Source organism: Pinus tabuliformis, chromosome 8, assembly GCF_031772625.1.
Source record: "Pinus tabuliformis cultivar Carrire ecotype Pingquan chromosome 8, CPIR1, whole genome shotgun sequence".
NCBI lineage: Eukaryota > Viridiplantae > Streptophyta > Pinopsida > Pinales > Pinaceae > Pinus > Pinus tabuliformis.
The window spans coordinates 1,112,188,357-1,112,203,036 of NC_142294.1; the positions used below are offsets into that span (position 1 = coordinate 1,112,188,357).

A 14,680-nucleotide genomic window follows, 5' to 3' on the forward strand; every position below is an offset into this window, starting at 1 on the left:
AACCACATGCAAAGACGCACAATTGTCTGGATAGAATATTAAATATTCCCAAAATAGAGAATATGTCCTAGTGCTGATGTTTAGAGTCCAAGATTGAACCTAGTCATGGCCTAGACCTAGAGCCAAACCTTGTAAGTGCTTGAAAAGTCAAACTCAGAAACTTGTAATACTCTCATGATGTTAGAAACTTAGAAGGAAGTCCAATAGAGACAACCCCAACAAGATCCTTACTCCAAACTGCATCCTGCAATGCTTGAAGCCTTGAACTGAATTTTGAATGGGGCTGCACTGAGGCAATTCTGCACACACAATTAGCAAAGGTGTTATCAGAAAGCACTGAGTTAGAGTACTTTTTGTTGAAAATGGTTGTTATTGATGTCAAAGGCTGTCCAAATGAAGGAGAAAGTTACATAGTCAAATAGCATATTTCGAGACCTTTCTGATGATATGTGGCACACCTTCTAACTCCTCAAGGTTGAGGAGAAATAATTTTTTTAATATATTAATAATTTAATATATATATCCAGCCAGAAGTCAAGTTGGCCCTGCTAGAAGACAGGTCAGCCCTCCCCTTGACATCCCACTTGTTTAGTATAAATAAGGCCGCTCATGTGGCTCATTGCGACATCAACTCAGTGGGGTGAGGAATAAGGTCTGAAATAGACCACAGAACATTCGAATTCAGGAGAAGAAATAGGCCATCGCTCGAGATCAAATTCGATACTGTTTTAGACAGTGAAGGAGCAGGTCTGAGGTGGAGGCTGAGTTGGAAGTGTTTTTTGAAGGGCTAGTTGCAGGCTAAGTTCTGATTTTAAAGGAAGCAGAATTATTTCTTTTGGAGGCCGAGACCAAGGTCTGTTTTTAAGACGTGTTTCAGTCCTGGTTGAGGCTGAGTTTCAACCCTGTTTGAGGCCGATTTCTCTTGAAGAAGCCCGAATTCTTTTCAGTTGAGGAGGCCGAGCCCTAGCCCTGTTGGAGGCCCTTTGTAACACAGTTCTGAGGCCAAATTCTGTGATACTCTCAGTCTGTTTTAAAAAGCTCGGCTGACTTCTGTTCTATTGAGGCCGAGCTAAGGAACAGCAAGTAGACTCCCAGTGTGATGAGGAAGAGGTTATATCAGAGGCGATTATCTTGTTGTGTGAAAAGCCAAACTAACCTCAGAAAGTGTGACAAAGGGTGACAGACCTAAGCCCTATCCAAGGACAAGCCAAAGCACAAGGGAAAGAGTTGTATTGAAGAAAAGATAGACCCAAGAGTCATCCTACACTCTTATCAATTTGGGTTGGAAGTTTTTGGCAGTCAAAATTAGTGAAGACTGTTCCTAGATAGCACAGCAGTCATGCTGTGAAAGCTGTTGAAATGTTTGATGGTATGCTTTTAGAAGCAAGATAAATCAGGATGTGATTTGCAAGGAAAATGGAGGTTGCCAATTAGACTTCAACACAATGAACAGGGCAGAAGTGGAAAGTGACCTCACAACATTGAAATTGTGCAAGCGTTGTTTGACCAGCGTGCAACTAGGGTACGATTGTGGCTAGTTGCAATGAGTAACCAGCAAAGTGGAAGATCGGTGTTGTGGAGCAATTAAAGAGTAGTGTGAAGCCTTTTGTTGTGCATTTAGATCGTGGCAGGCCATCGAACAAAGGAGAACAAGAATTGTTGCTGACAGATCCAAGGAATAAATTGAAGTAGGTTGATGCCTACAAATTTGTTGAGTTGTTGCTCAGCTAGAGGATTGGAGTCTCCTGTAAGTTGGTGCCTACGAAGTAGCTAAGTTGGTGCTCAACTAGGGGACTGAAATCTCCTATAGGTTGGTGCCTACAAATATTGTAAGTTGGTGTTTACTTTGTACGAGGAAGTTTACAAAAGATTTACAAAGATAATTTGTATAAGTGTTTCTTATATAAAGATTTGTATTTCATGATTTATGTGCATCAAATGTTTTAAAAGCTAAAAAATTGTTTATAATAATCAAATACTGATTCAACCGCCCCCCGTAGTATTTCCATGTTAAATTAAGTTAAGAGGAGAGGGTTCTACCATATTTAGCAGGTGCACTAAATTTGGCAGAGGGACCAACAAGTGGGGCCAAGGTGCAGTTTACCTATTTCTATTTGTTTTTGACTTAAGAGGATTTAAATTTTCCTATCATCAAATATTTATAATATCCCTAAGGAAGATTAACAGTAAATATGCAAAGCAAAATAGACAAACACATTATGAAATTAAAACAAACCATCAGACCACGAAATTGGCATCCAAACTGCGTTGTCTACTCATTTTATTAAATGGAAGAGGTGTACAACAAGGTGCTAGAATGTGTGCACCTAGGCTTGCTCTTGGCAAGCTAGCAAAAGCCCAAAATGCACAATGGAACACTCTCCTCCAAGCTGCTGGTAATTCGGCTCAAGAATTGCGCTGTAAATGCCCAGAGAGGTGTTGCTTCCTAAAATGATCTGTTGTTAGAGCCTTCCCCACTACTCAGAAAATTCCGGGAAATTAATCCCGACCTCTACTCAAGAAACCCAAAATAACCCACGAAGGGTTTGGCCAAAGCTTGACCCTGGAATTTCGACCCTCTTGGGCTTGGTTGGCTCTCCTATTGGGTAAATTGACCCACCTGAGAAATCTGTTGTTGAATGCTCTCAAAATGCCTGCAATCCCTGTTAGAAGGCTTCCCAAGCCTTCCCATTGAATTTCCTCCTCAAACTCCCCTATCTCCACAACTTCCCGGAGTGCCTCTAGATGTGACTGGACAGTCCCTGCGCTGATGTTACTCTTCCTGTTGTTGTTACTCAATTCCCTATTGTTGGTACGAATTGGGATGAAGTAGAACTCCTCCTAGGGCTGGCACTCGAAGTTCACCGAAGCAAGGGTTGGGATTTCCACTCGGAAACACCCGGTGTGTTGAACAACACATGCAAACTTGGCTCACTGCTCAAGCGTGCTCTTGTCAAAAGACAAATTTTGAAAATGATAGATGATGAGAAAAATGAGAGCCCCTCCTATCTTTTGTTGATTTGCCTCCAAAGTTGCCCATGTGGGCCCACATCGAATTTCCCTCACCTTTTTCGCACCAATGAGAGCATACTCTCCATGAGAGCTGAAAATACTTTGTGGTGGCCCCCACACTCCACCAAACTCGCAGTCTTTCCTTCGAACTCTAAAGCTGGAGCCTCAAGAATACCAAGTCCCCAACTTCGAACTGCCTCTCAAGTCTGCCCTTAAATATTCTGATGATTTTAGGCCATTTGTAGGTTGTCCTTCAAAGCCCTCAAGATATCTTGGCTCTCCTATATCCAGTCCTTGGCCCTTGGGGCCCTGCTGTCTCCAAACATAATGTCAGCAAAAGACAACGCATCGTAACCATATAGAGCTCGAAACGGTGGCATCCCTATAGACATGTGATGTGTAGTGTTGTAGCAGTATTCACCCAAGTGCAGCCACCATATCCATGCTCTTTGCTGCCTGGTCACATAGTTACGCAAGTAGCCCTCCAACCACTTGTTAACTATCTTCGTCTGTTCGTCTATCTAAGGGTGGTAACTGGTACTTAGGGTGAGCTCAGTACCCACCAACTGGAATAGCTCCTGCCAAAACCCACCCATGAATCTATTGTCTCGGTCACTGACGATGGTCTTCGGGAGACCATGTAGCCGAAACACCTCTCTAAAAAACAATTTGGCCACCTGTGAGGTCGAGTACCGGGCTGGAATGGCAAAGAAGTGAGCTTACTTTGTCAAGTGATCCACCACTACATAGATGCAGTCTTTGTCGTGTACTGTGAGCAACCCGATAATAAAATCCATCGATATGCTTTCCCATTTCCCCTCCAGAATGGGAAGCAGCTGCAATAGGCCCGCAGGGCATGGCTGCTCTCCTTTGTTCCATTGGCATGTGTCACACTCCCAGATATGCCTCAAAACATCATCCTTGAGGCCCTTCCACCCAAAGCGCTCCTAGATGGTCTGATATGTCCTTGTGAACCCCTGATGCCCTGCGAATTGTGAATCATGAGCAACCTGTAGAATCTTCTCCCTTAGCGGGGAGTTAGGTACTGTTGACCACTACCGGTCAACTGCCCATAGCAGTACACCCCCTTTTTCTTTGCAAAAAGGGTAGCGCTTGATCGACATGTCCGTGCCATTCTACAGTCATCGACAGCTTGATCAACTTATGATGTAAACCCAGTCTGCATGTATAAATTGTAAATAATCTTAGCAGATATGAGTCATGTCTGTAAATTGCCTAGGTGGACCTAATTTTCTAAGTGATAATCTACGTTCCGGAAGGTTTTTCGTTTCACCGATCCATGATCGGCAGAGTTTTCCTTCAGCCTAACCCCAAAGCCGGGATGGATTTTGTCATTAGAATCTTAGGAGAATCCTAGTGTGTTAATCTGCTAGATTATAGTTGTGTCGCAGAACTGGGTGGTTTATGAGGGTCTATGTCAAATGGGTTTACCCCCCTTTGGATGTAAAGTTGTAAAAGTCATGATGTAAAGTGTCTTGAGGGTTAAGAAATGTTTTAATCCCCTCATAAGTCCTAAGTCCTAGGTCCTAGGTAATTTTCCCAAAAGCTAAGTTCAAGGATCCATTTAAAAAATAAAAAATAAAATATATATATAAAAATTAATAATAATAATAATAATAAAATAATAATAAAAAATATAATAAAGTAAAAAACCTAAAAATAATAAAATAATAATATTTTGAGTAAATAAATGCAGAATTTCAATTTTTTAATACATTAAAAAATTCGACGGATGAGATCAAGAGATATCTTGACCCTCATCGACGGTCGAGATCATTTTGACATGGATCACTTGAACTAGCTGTTGGGATCTTTTCCTTTAAATAGGGTGCTAGGGGTCATTTGAGATCATTCGATCTTGGAGTCTTGTGATGAAGAAGCTCTCTTGTAAACTTTTCTGGTGCTAATAAAGAAAGACTTTGGGGTTCAAATCTTGCTAGTGCTACTCTCTGGAAGTGCTGCGAGCTATTTTATTTTCTGCATATTTTGATTTTCAGCCATTAGTAACAGCTTATTATAGAGTATTGTTGAGCACAGGTATCTTGTTCACATGCTAGGGTTTGAATGGTATTAGGTTTTCTGAAGTAATGGCAGGTATCTCCATTGCTGTTGAGATCTAGTATTGGTTTTTCTCTCTTTATTGACGGTTGAAATGAGCTGTGCAGGAAACCCTTATTAAAGAAGACTAGTGGGCGTTTGGGGAAGTTCTTGGCTGAACCAGCCAACTCCCGCAAGCATTTCTTGCAGAGCCCAGCTAGTTTTGATCCTGGGTTTATCATTCTATTTATTTTTTCTAAATTTCATGAGAGATTTTCTGAAGTTCTTCATAGTAAAATCTGAAATTTCGATAATATTACTGCTGATTACTGATAGATCTGGTTGTTTAAGAGTCGACAATTGTAAATTTTTAGCTGATTTAGAGTTTCATTTGTTTCTGGTAGGTCTCACTTCTTGGTGTTTTTTGCATTTCAGGTCACAGGTATAGATCTTCAAAGTTTACTTTTGTTTTCAGGGTTTCCAGCAGGGAAAATCTTCATCGTATTTTCTAGATTTCTAAAGGGATTTGGTTGTTCGTTGTAATTGTTTTGCTGCTCAAGAGTTATTTGCAAGAAGAAAGATTTTTTATGAGAGCTGGTTGTTTCACTTCTGCACAGCCTCCTGTTCTCCACGTGATTTACTTGGCAACCCTCTATTCCTGCGATCCCTTATCTGCTGTCGACTGCATACGTTGCCCCTACTGCTCTCCTCATTGATTCTTCCACGCTGTTCTCCATTTCACCATCGGGTTTACATTAAGCTGCTCGCAGACAATTCACTGCCCACCAACGTGTTGCATTTCTGCTCCAAACCCGTCACCCCTCGCTTGCCTATTCGCGCATATCGTCTTCTACCCACGCTATTCCTACGTTCGCTGCTCTTCACGCAACTCCAACCTCCACCTGCTCAGCCGCTTGCATATTTCCCCTCACCTGCACACACATACAACGTAAATTCGATTTCTTTTAATGCGCTAAAGGAAAAGCGTATCAATCGATCCCTACGGCTACGCCTTTCACCGCATATCATCTCCATCGAAACTGTCTGGCCCCGCATCCGTCCAAGCAGAAAATCGTTGAAGTTCTCAGAGACGGGGCAAGGATCAGGGTTTTTCCCGTGGACGTCAGGTAAAAGTCTCGATCCATGCGTTTGCAGTAAGAGTGTTGATCGAATCGTTTTTACGCTGTTAAATTCACGTATGCGTGTTCCCCTTTCCGTTTTGCGTAGGAAGCATTTTTTTGGTTTTAATCTCATCGTAAATGCAATTGCAGCCACTCACATTTAGATTTTAATTCCATCATAGTTTTAGTTTAGTTTTAATTAAGTTTCGTTTGTTTCCCCCTTTTTTGGGCTTTAACATTTAAAAAAATATAAAAGATATAAAGGGTCCCGCTTTGGAATTTAAATTAGGGTTTTAGTTTTATAATTTTAGTTTAAATTTGAATTGTATTTATAACAAATATAAAATTCCCAAAAAAATTATAAAATTTCAAAAAAGTTCCTAAAAGATTTTTATTTCTTATACTTTAGGTTTGAGACTTTAATTTAGATTTGATTTAAATTAGATTTTAGTTTAAAAAAAAAATCATAAAAGATTTCTTTTTTTTTATGGTTTAGGTTTATTTTCTTAATTAGAGGTAAATAATAAAAAATTTTGAGAAGACTTAACGAAGTTCTCGGAAATTTCATTTTGGCAAATTTTGCAGTTGTTCCATTTCTCTATGGCTAAATGTACTTAAAGGTTTAATTAAAGTTAGCTGTGTGAAAGTCGCAACTGACCAGCATTTAAATTCTGTGATCTTTTAAAGCATTTAATTTTTCTTTGAGTTCAATTGCTGGATCATCTTTAAAGCATTGTGGTTTCACTGGATATCTTGCATCGTTCAGGTTGTTTGATGGTAAATGATTGTTGTACATGGTTTACATCTCTGCAACATCTAGTAAATAACTGTTTAAACATCAAACCCACAAGGCACTGGTCTTTTAACTTAACAAAATAAATTTAGTGCTTGTTTCTTCGTGTCTCCCAACCCAACTGGTCGACAGTTGGTCTTTATCACCTCATAGGGTCTACCCCCCTTAGCCGCGGGAGACAGGCTTAAACGGAGAGATCGGGGATCAGAGTGACAGCCCCCGGTCTGAGCGATGTCGTGTCAATCTGTGCGACAACAGGTACCAAGTAAATCCGGTCTCGGTAGTAGATCACCTCATTCATCACCCGATACCGATCATCTGTCACCAACCCATCAAGGACCTCACATGCAAACTTGTCCTTGGAGTACTCAACTAGTAATTGCGCCCTCTAGTCCGGGGCGATGCTCATCAAGGACAAAGTGGTTGGTCTCCTAGACAACACATCAGCCACTATGTTGTGCTTCCCTTTGACATACTCAATGTCAAAGTCATACACCTGTAGTTTGCTCACCCACTTTTGTTGCCTCTCCTGTAGCTGTTTCTGCTCCAAAAGGAACTTGAGGTTGTTGTGATCGGTCTTGACCTTGAACCTGTTCCCCACCAAGTACTGGCTAAACTTGGCCAACGCATGCATGATGGCCAGCATCTCCTTATCATAGATGGAGTAAAGTAGCTCATGGGGTAGTAGCTTCCTGCTCTAAAACACTATGGGGTTCCCTCCCTGCAACAATACGGCCCCCACACCCACTCCTAATGCACCACACACCAACACGAAAGGTTGAGTGAACTCAGGAAGTGCCAACACCAAACAGCTACTCATGACCTCCTTGAGGCGATCAAATGCCTCCTGCGTTGTAGTAGTCCACTCAAAGGCCCCCTTCTTCATCAAGTCTATGAGGGGTGTAGCCAGCTGGGAGAAGCCCTTCACGAACTTCCTGTAATAAGTGCAAATGCCCACAAACCCCCTCAGCTCAGTCACATTCTGGGGCTCTGGCCAATCCCGGATAGCTCTAATCTTCTCCTCATGTACTCTAACACCATCTTCCCCAATGATGTGCCCTAGGTAGAGCATCTCGGTCAGCCCAAACTCGCACTTGGACAGTTTGGCATAAAACTATTGCTCCTCCAGAATGCGCAGTACTGTCTCAAGGTGCTGCAAATGCTCTTCCCATGTCCAGCTGTAAATCAGTATGTCGTCAAAGAACACCAGCACGAACTTCCTCAATTGCCCACGAAACATGTGGTTCATGCATGATTGGAATGTCGCGGGTGCATTGGTCAGCCCGAAGGGCATAACCAAGAACTCAAAGTGCCCATAATGGCACCGAAATGTTGTCTTCGAGACATCTTGGTCCCTCACCCAGATCTGATGGTACCCCGACCGCAGATCAATCTTCAAGAAGAACTTCACTCCCCTCAACTCGTCCATCAGCTCATCTATACGGGGAATGGGATAGCGGTTCTTCATCGTCTTCTTGTTGAGGGCCCTGTAATCGATGCACATCCGTAAGGACCCGTCCTTCTTCTTCACTAGCACAACCGATGAAGCAAAAGGGCTAGAGTTGGGCCTGATATGCCCAAGTGCCAACAGCTCATGGATGGCCCTCTCGATCTCATCCCAATAAGCCTTGGGATGTCAATAAGGGGTGGTGATGATGGCCTGCACCCCTGGCTCCAACTCGATATTGTGCTCAAACCCCCGGTCAAGTGGTTGTCCTGGTGACATGTCCCCAAACACCATTGGATACCTGTCAAGAATAGCATGTATCTCTGGATGTGGTGGCTTGGGCTTTCCCCAGCCTCTGAGATCCGCAACTCCACAACCCACTCAATGTCTCCATGTCTCAAGTCAGCCTCCATCCTATGGGCCAAAACAGTTTGTGGTGGGTAGGAGTGCATCCGCCGAAGAAACATCGTCTTGCCATCTGCCCTACAAACTCCATCTCCAACTTCCTCATATTTGTTGTGACTCTGCCAAGCATATAGAGCCACTAGACTCCCAACATTAAGTTGGTGTCTAATACATCCACCACAAAGAAATGATCTATCACAAAGTAGTTCCCTATGGTCACTGTCAAGGTTGGTACATAACGAGTGCACTACATGGTCCTGTCCCCAGGCATAAGAACTGAGAATCCCTCAAACTCCTCAGTTGTGATGCCCCTCCTCTGAACCAGCTGAGCATCGATGAAGTTGAGGGTAGCCCCACTATCCACGAAAACTGAGACGTGTTGCCCCTAAACAGTGCCTCTAATACTCATAGTCAAGAATTTGGGTACCCCACGCAGTGATGCAAGGACCCCTCCAGTAGGAGCGAAGGAAACTTCCCTTGCTGCTGCTGCTGCTGCTGGTGGTCCTCCTCCTCCCTGTGGTGTTGCGTTGTCCTCTCCACTCATCTCAAAATAGGTCTCATCCTCTGCATCGTTGTCAGAGAAGACCTCATTATAGTGGGCCTTGCCCACTGAGCACCTATGGCCTAGTGCCCACGGCTCCTGAAAAGTGAAGCACAGTTTCCTCCTCCTGAGGTTTCTCTGAGTCTCATCAACCCGCTGCCCACGTCCCTGATTGGCTCTTGGTGGTGGAGCCCTAATGTCCTTCCCCCTCTGCTGGAAACCATGTCCAGGGGGAATGGTGCCCTTGCCCTAGGTACAACTTCCTGCAAATCTCGAGCTCTCCCAACTGCATCCTGCAATGTAGCGGGCTTTTTAGACCTCACTAACCCGCACAATGGCTCTGCTAGCCCATCCACAAACATGAAAATCCTCCTAGACTCTAACAAGTCAGGCACCATCACAGACAATTGCAGAAACTCTGAGATGTAGGTTTTTGCACTCTCGGTCTGCTTGAGCCTCGTCAGCTCCCTGAAATACTCCTCTGGATCCTTCCTCTCAAACCGCTCCAACACCCTCCTAGTGAAATCATCATAGGCAGTCACTCCCGCATGTCCCAACGTGGTCAATCCGTGGAACCACCAATCATGGGCTTCCCCTTCTAGATGCAACGTAGCAATCTTGATTGCCTCCCCTTCTGTCATTTGGTTCAGCTGGAAATACACATCCATCTTTTCGACCCATGCCTTGGCCAAGCTCTTAGAGGACCCATCGAAGGTTTGGAGAAATAGCCTCCCCATCGTGCGTTGCAAATCTAACCCCTACATGTAACCTCCACCATTTTGTCCCTTGGGCTTCTTGTTGTCCTTCAACTGACAGAAATATTTGAAAATGATGGCCCTCCAAAAATCAGGCCCATAAGATTGATACTCCAAGAAATAGTCCCCATAAGATTGATACTCCAAGAAATAGTCCCCATAAGGTGCCTGCTCCAGTTGCCCACCTGCTCCAGATTGTAGAAATGTAGGAATGGTGGATCCAGGGGGTTATTCTGAATCAATGGCATGTTGGCATGGAGAGATGCATGGTGACGTGAGGTGCCAGATCCTTCTCCATAATGGAAATCCCCTTGGACTCCCTTACCCTTGTTGCCATTGCCATTTCTCTAGCCCATTCCTTCAATGTTTCGAGACAAATCCTACACTACCTTCAGTAGCAGTGGGGCAAACTCCTTCTCCTCCTCCCTTTTATCTCCTTAATTACCCCCCATGTTGGTTTCTTCTATCTCTGATTATGTAGTCACAGGATCAGGGGTGATCTCTAACTGCCATTCCTTGCTTCTATACCTCTGCCTCCGGTATGTCACGTTCTGCCTATCCTCTCATGTCATAGACTGCGCTGCTCCCACAGGTTGTGCCAAGTCTATGAGCTCTGATACAACTGTACTATCCCTAAGGAAGATTAACAGTAAATATGCAAAACAAAATAGACAAACACATTATGAAATTAAAACAAACCATCAAACCACGAAATTGGCATCCAAATTGCCTTGTCTACTCATTTTATTAAATAGAAGAGGTGTACAACAAGGTGTTGGAATATGTGCACCTGGGCATGCTCTTGGCAAGTTATCAAAAGCCCAAAATGAACAATGAAACACTCTCCTCCAAGCTGCTGGTAATTCGACCCAAGAGTTGCCCTGTAAATGCACAGAAAGGTGTTGCTGCCTGAAATGATCTGTTGTTAGAGCCTTCCCCGTTGCTCAGAAAATCACAAGAAATTAATCCTAGCCTCTACTCAAGAAACCCAGAATAACCCACAAAGGGTTTGGCCAAAGCTTGACCCCAAAATTTCGACCCTCTTGAGCTTGGCTGGCTCTCATGCTGGGTAAATCGACCCACCTGAGAAATCTGTTGTTGAATGCTCTCAAAATGCCTGCAATCCCTGTTAGAAGGCTTCCCAAGCCTTCCCACCGAATTTCCTCCTCAAACTCCCCTATCTCCACAACTTCCCAGAGTGCCTCTAGTTGTGACTACACAATCCTTATGTTGTTGTTACTCTTCCTATTGTTGTTACTCGATTCCCTACTGCTGGTACGAATTGGGATGAAGTAGAACTCCCTCCTAGGGTTGGCACTCGAAGTCCACCAAAGCAAGGGCTAGGATTTCCGCTCGGAAACACCCGGTGTGCTGACAGCACATGCAAACTTGGCTCACTGCTCAAGTGTGCTCTTGTCAAAAGACAAATTCTAAAAAAAGATAGATGGTGAGCAAAATGAGAGCCCCTCCTTCCTTTTGTCCATTTGCCTCCAAGGCTACCCATGTCAGCCCACATCAAATTTCACTCACCTTTTTCGCACCAATGAGAGTGTACACTCCATGTGGGCCGAAAATCCTTTATGGTGGGCCCCACATTCCACCAAAGCGACAATCTTTCCTTCAAACTCTAAATGTGGGGTGCTTCTCATGCCAAAAATCAATTGTGGGTCCCCTAGGCCCACTTCTCCTAAGTGAAACAATGCAATACGCCACAATTGAGCAAAATTTGATATTTACTTGGTGAAACACAAAGTAGGAATATCACAATGTTAGATTGATCTCAACCTTCCAAGGAGATCTAATCTTAGTGATTTGTGGCAGTGGTGGGCCCAAGTCGAATTCTAAGAGGGAAGAAGGGTGCAAAACTTGGTCATTATGAACAAGACATCTTGGTGTTCAGCTTAGGGAGAGAAGGAAGGGTTCAGCTCAACGCTAGGGTTTCAGATCAGTGTGAAAGAGGCAGAGAAAGGAGGTCAATTAAGCCAAAATCACTTCTAGTGATCCGCATACCTCTCCAGGGGCCAATATAATTGTGCAGAGGTGGTCGTATAGGGAGTGTGAGTTCGTACCAATGTGTAGAAAAGAGGCAGAGTGTGTTTGCAATGCGCAGACAACTAAGTAGAGGGTTTGTAGAGAGAGATGGAATTTTTCCCTCTTGAATGTAATCTTTTCCTTAAGCAGATTTTGTTGAGCTGAACAATAAAACACCAAGATTGTAAGTTTTCCCCAGTTTGGCGTTTCTTGGGTAAATTTATTGTCCATTGTTTTTATGGTGTGCTTGTCTTCATCTATTCCTTTCATTTTTCGTTGCATGCAAGTTAGAAAACTCAACATATTTGTGGGTTAAAAGTTAAAGTTCATATTTTCATTCTTTGCTTGGTTAAAATTCACAAATTAGTTAGTTGGGTTTTAGAAAACTAACATGGTATTAGAGCCACATCTCTGGGTGAAGACCAACACCATGTTGTTTCGACCTCAGTGACAGGAACGGCTTGCACTAAGGAGGTGTGAGTGCAAGTGCAAGTACATATCGTTCTAGTAAAGTGTCAAGCGCAGATTTTACCAGTAAACCTGTTAATTTTTGTCAAGTTCTATGTTGTTATAATTACTTAAACAATGTAGCATTCAATTTCATTCACCCCAAAACAATTAAGCAATTATAGATAGAACAATAAATAGTAATGCACAATAGAAGATAGCCAAGCACAATGAGATAGATTTTTTGTCAAAGACTAGGGCAAAACCCCACAAGGGAGAAAACCCAAATCAATTCTTCTTCTTCTTAGATATTCAATCAATGTTCAGCTGAGATACATAATCCAATTTGTACATCCATAAACAGTCAAAGTCAACCTTTGACTTTCCCAAGTCAACCAAGTCAAATCCAATCAAATGAGAGAGAAATATCAACAATCTATTACTAGTCAACAGTCTGGTCAAAGGGCCGAATTTCGGCTTGCATTTTCCACAATCAAACTTGGTCAAATCACACTTAAAGCCTATGATCAACGAGCGAGTCAAACCCTGCAGTCAAACCAAGTCAACGAGCCAGAACAAGAGCGAATATCTCAATCAAAGATGATCAATGTATCCCTGCAATTCTTCGTCAAAGGAGAGAGAGTTGACCTGCGGTCAACCTCAATCATCGTGCCTAGAATAGAGATGAAAAGTACAGTCAACCAGAGTCAAAGCCTTCCTAAACTATTCAGCCTCCAAGAGAGTCAAAGAGTTCAATCAAAGCAGAGACAAATCCTCCAAGTCAACACTGGTCAAATAGAAGATGGGTCAGTGAACGCAGACAAATTCTCTTTTAGATTCCTTCACGTGTGTGAGTCTTCCTTGGTATTTCAGATCGATGTGATGATGATGATGTGATGCTCCAAATGAGGCTCAACAAATTTGTATTTATATGTGTTTCATGAGGTGGCTTTTCACACGTGGGACCGACTTGTCCTTATTGAGACCAACTTGGTCAAAGTCAAAATATAAGTTGTCTCCATTATTTTGCTAATGAAAATTCCGACCGAAGCTACCAACTTTCAACACTCCCTCTCAGCTAGGGAGGAATTTTGGTTGCATCATAAGTCTCATCTCATATGTACATGTCTCAACAAAAGGGAAGTTGATAGCTGCACTATCATCATATCCCATCTTATCTCATCTCATCTCAATTGAACAATGATGACTCGATCCATAGAAGAAGAAGAATGATCCACACTAACAATAGGGAAGATTGATTTACCACAACTATGTCCATGGCAGTCATAAATAACCTTGGTATAGATCACACACCCTATGTCCATTGACTGATCCTCACCCAGCTTGATCCTCAGTAATCAAGTGGTAGAACACCTGCATCCAACACTTAGGGGAGATTAATTTACCATAACCAAGTCCATGGCAGTCGCGTCCGACCTTGGTAAATATCACACACACCTAAGTCTCCTCACCCACTGGCCAGATGGGTGGCAATCTCGACAAGCTTAACCATCTCAATATGGCCCTTGGTCAATAATGACACAAAGGTGACTTGCGGGTAGGATGCATATTAGGGTATGTACTCAGCCAAGTCCATGGCTTCAAGGAGTACCCTCACACCCAAGAGCCTCACTGCTCATCCCCCCCCCACCAAGTCCATGGCTAGTCGAAAGACTGGGGGAAGAGCATATGCTCAGTGTTCTCAATCAGCAGTGTTCCCTCCCAAGGAGGGATACATTCTCCTGCACTCCAAGCTGCTCTTTGAAGAATAAGAACTTCGCTTTCAACAAAGGCTTGGTGAGAATGTCTGCAACCTGCTCATCTGTCAAGATGTGTTGGAGCCTCACTACTCCTCTCTGTACCATATCTCTAATGTAGTGGTACTTGATCTTGATGTGCTTCGACCTGTCATGGAACACTAGATTTTCTGAAAGTTTGATCCTGCTTTGATTGTCACAGTATATCACGGTCATATCTAGCACATGATCAAACAACTTTGCAAAGAGCTTCAACAACCGCACTGCCTCACCATTAGCCATACTAGTTGCAATATACTTTTCCTCGGCTATA

General features: G+C 43.2%; 1 protein-coding gene across 1 annotated transcript in view; it reads right to left on the minus strand.

The window, feature by feature from the left end:
* LOC149239239 (NAD-dependent malic enzyme, mitochondrial-like) overlaps nucleotides 1-14,680 on the minus strand; it is a 458,929-nt gene that overhangs the window by 359,053 nt on the left and 85,196 nt on the right. The window lies entirely within an intron of this gene.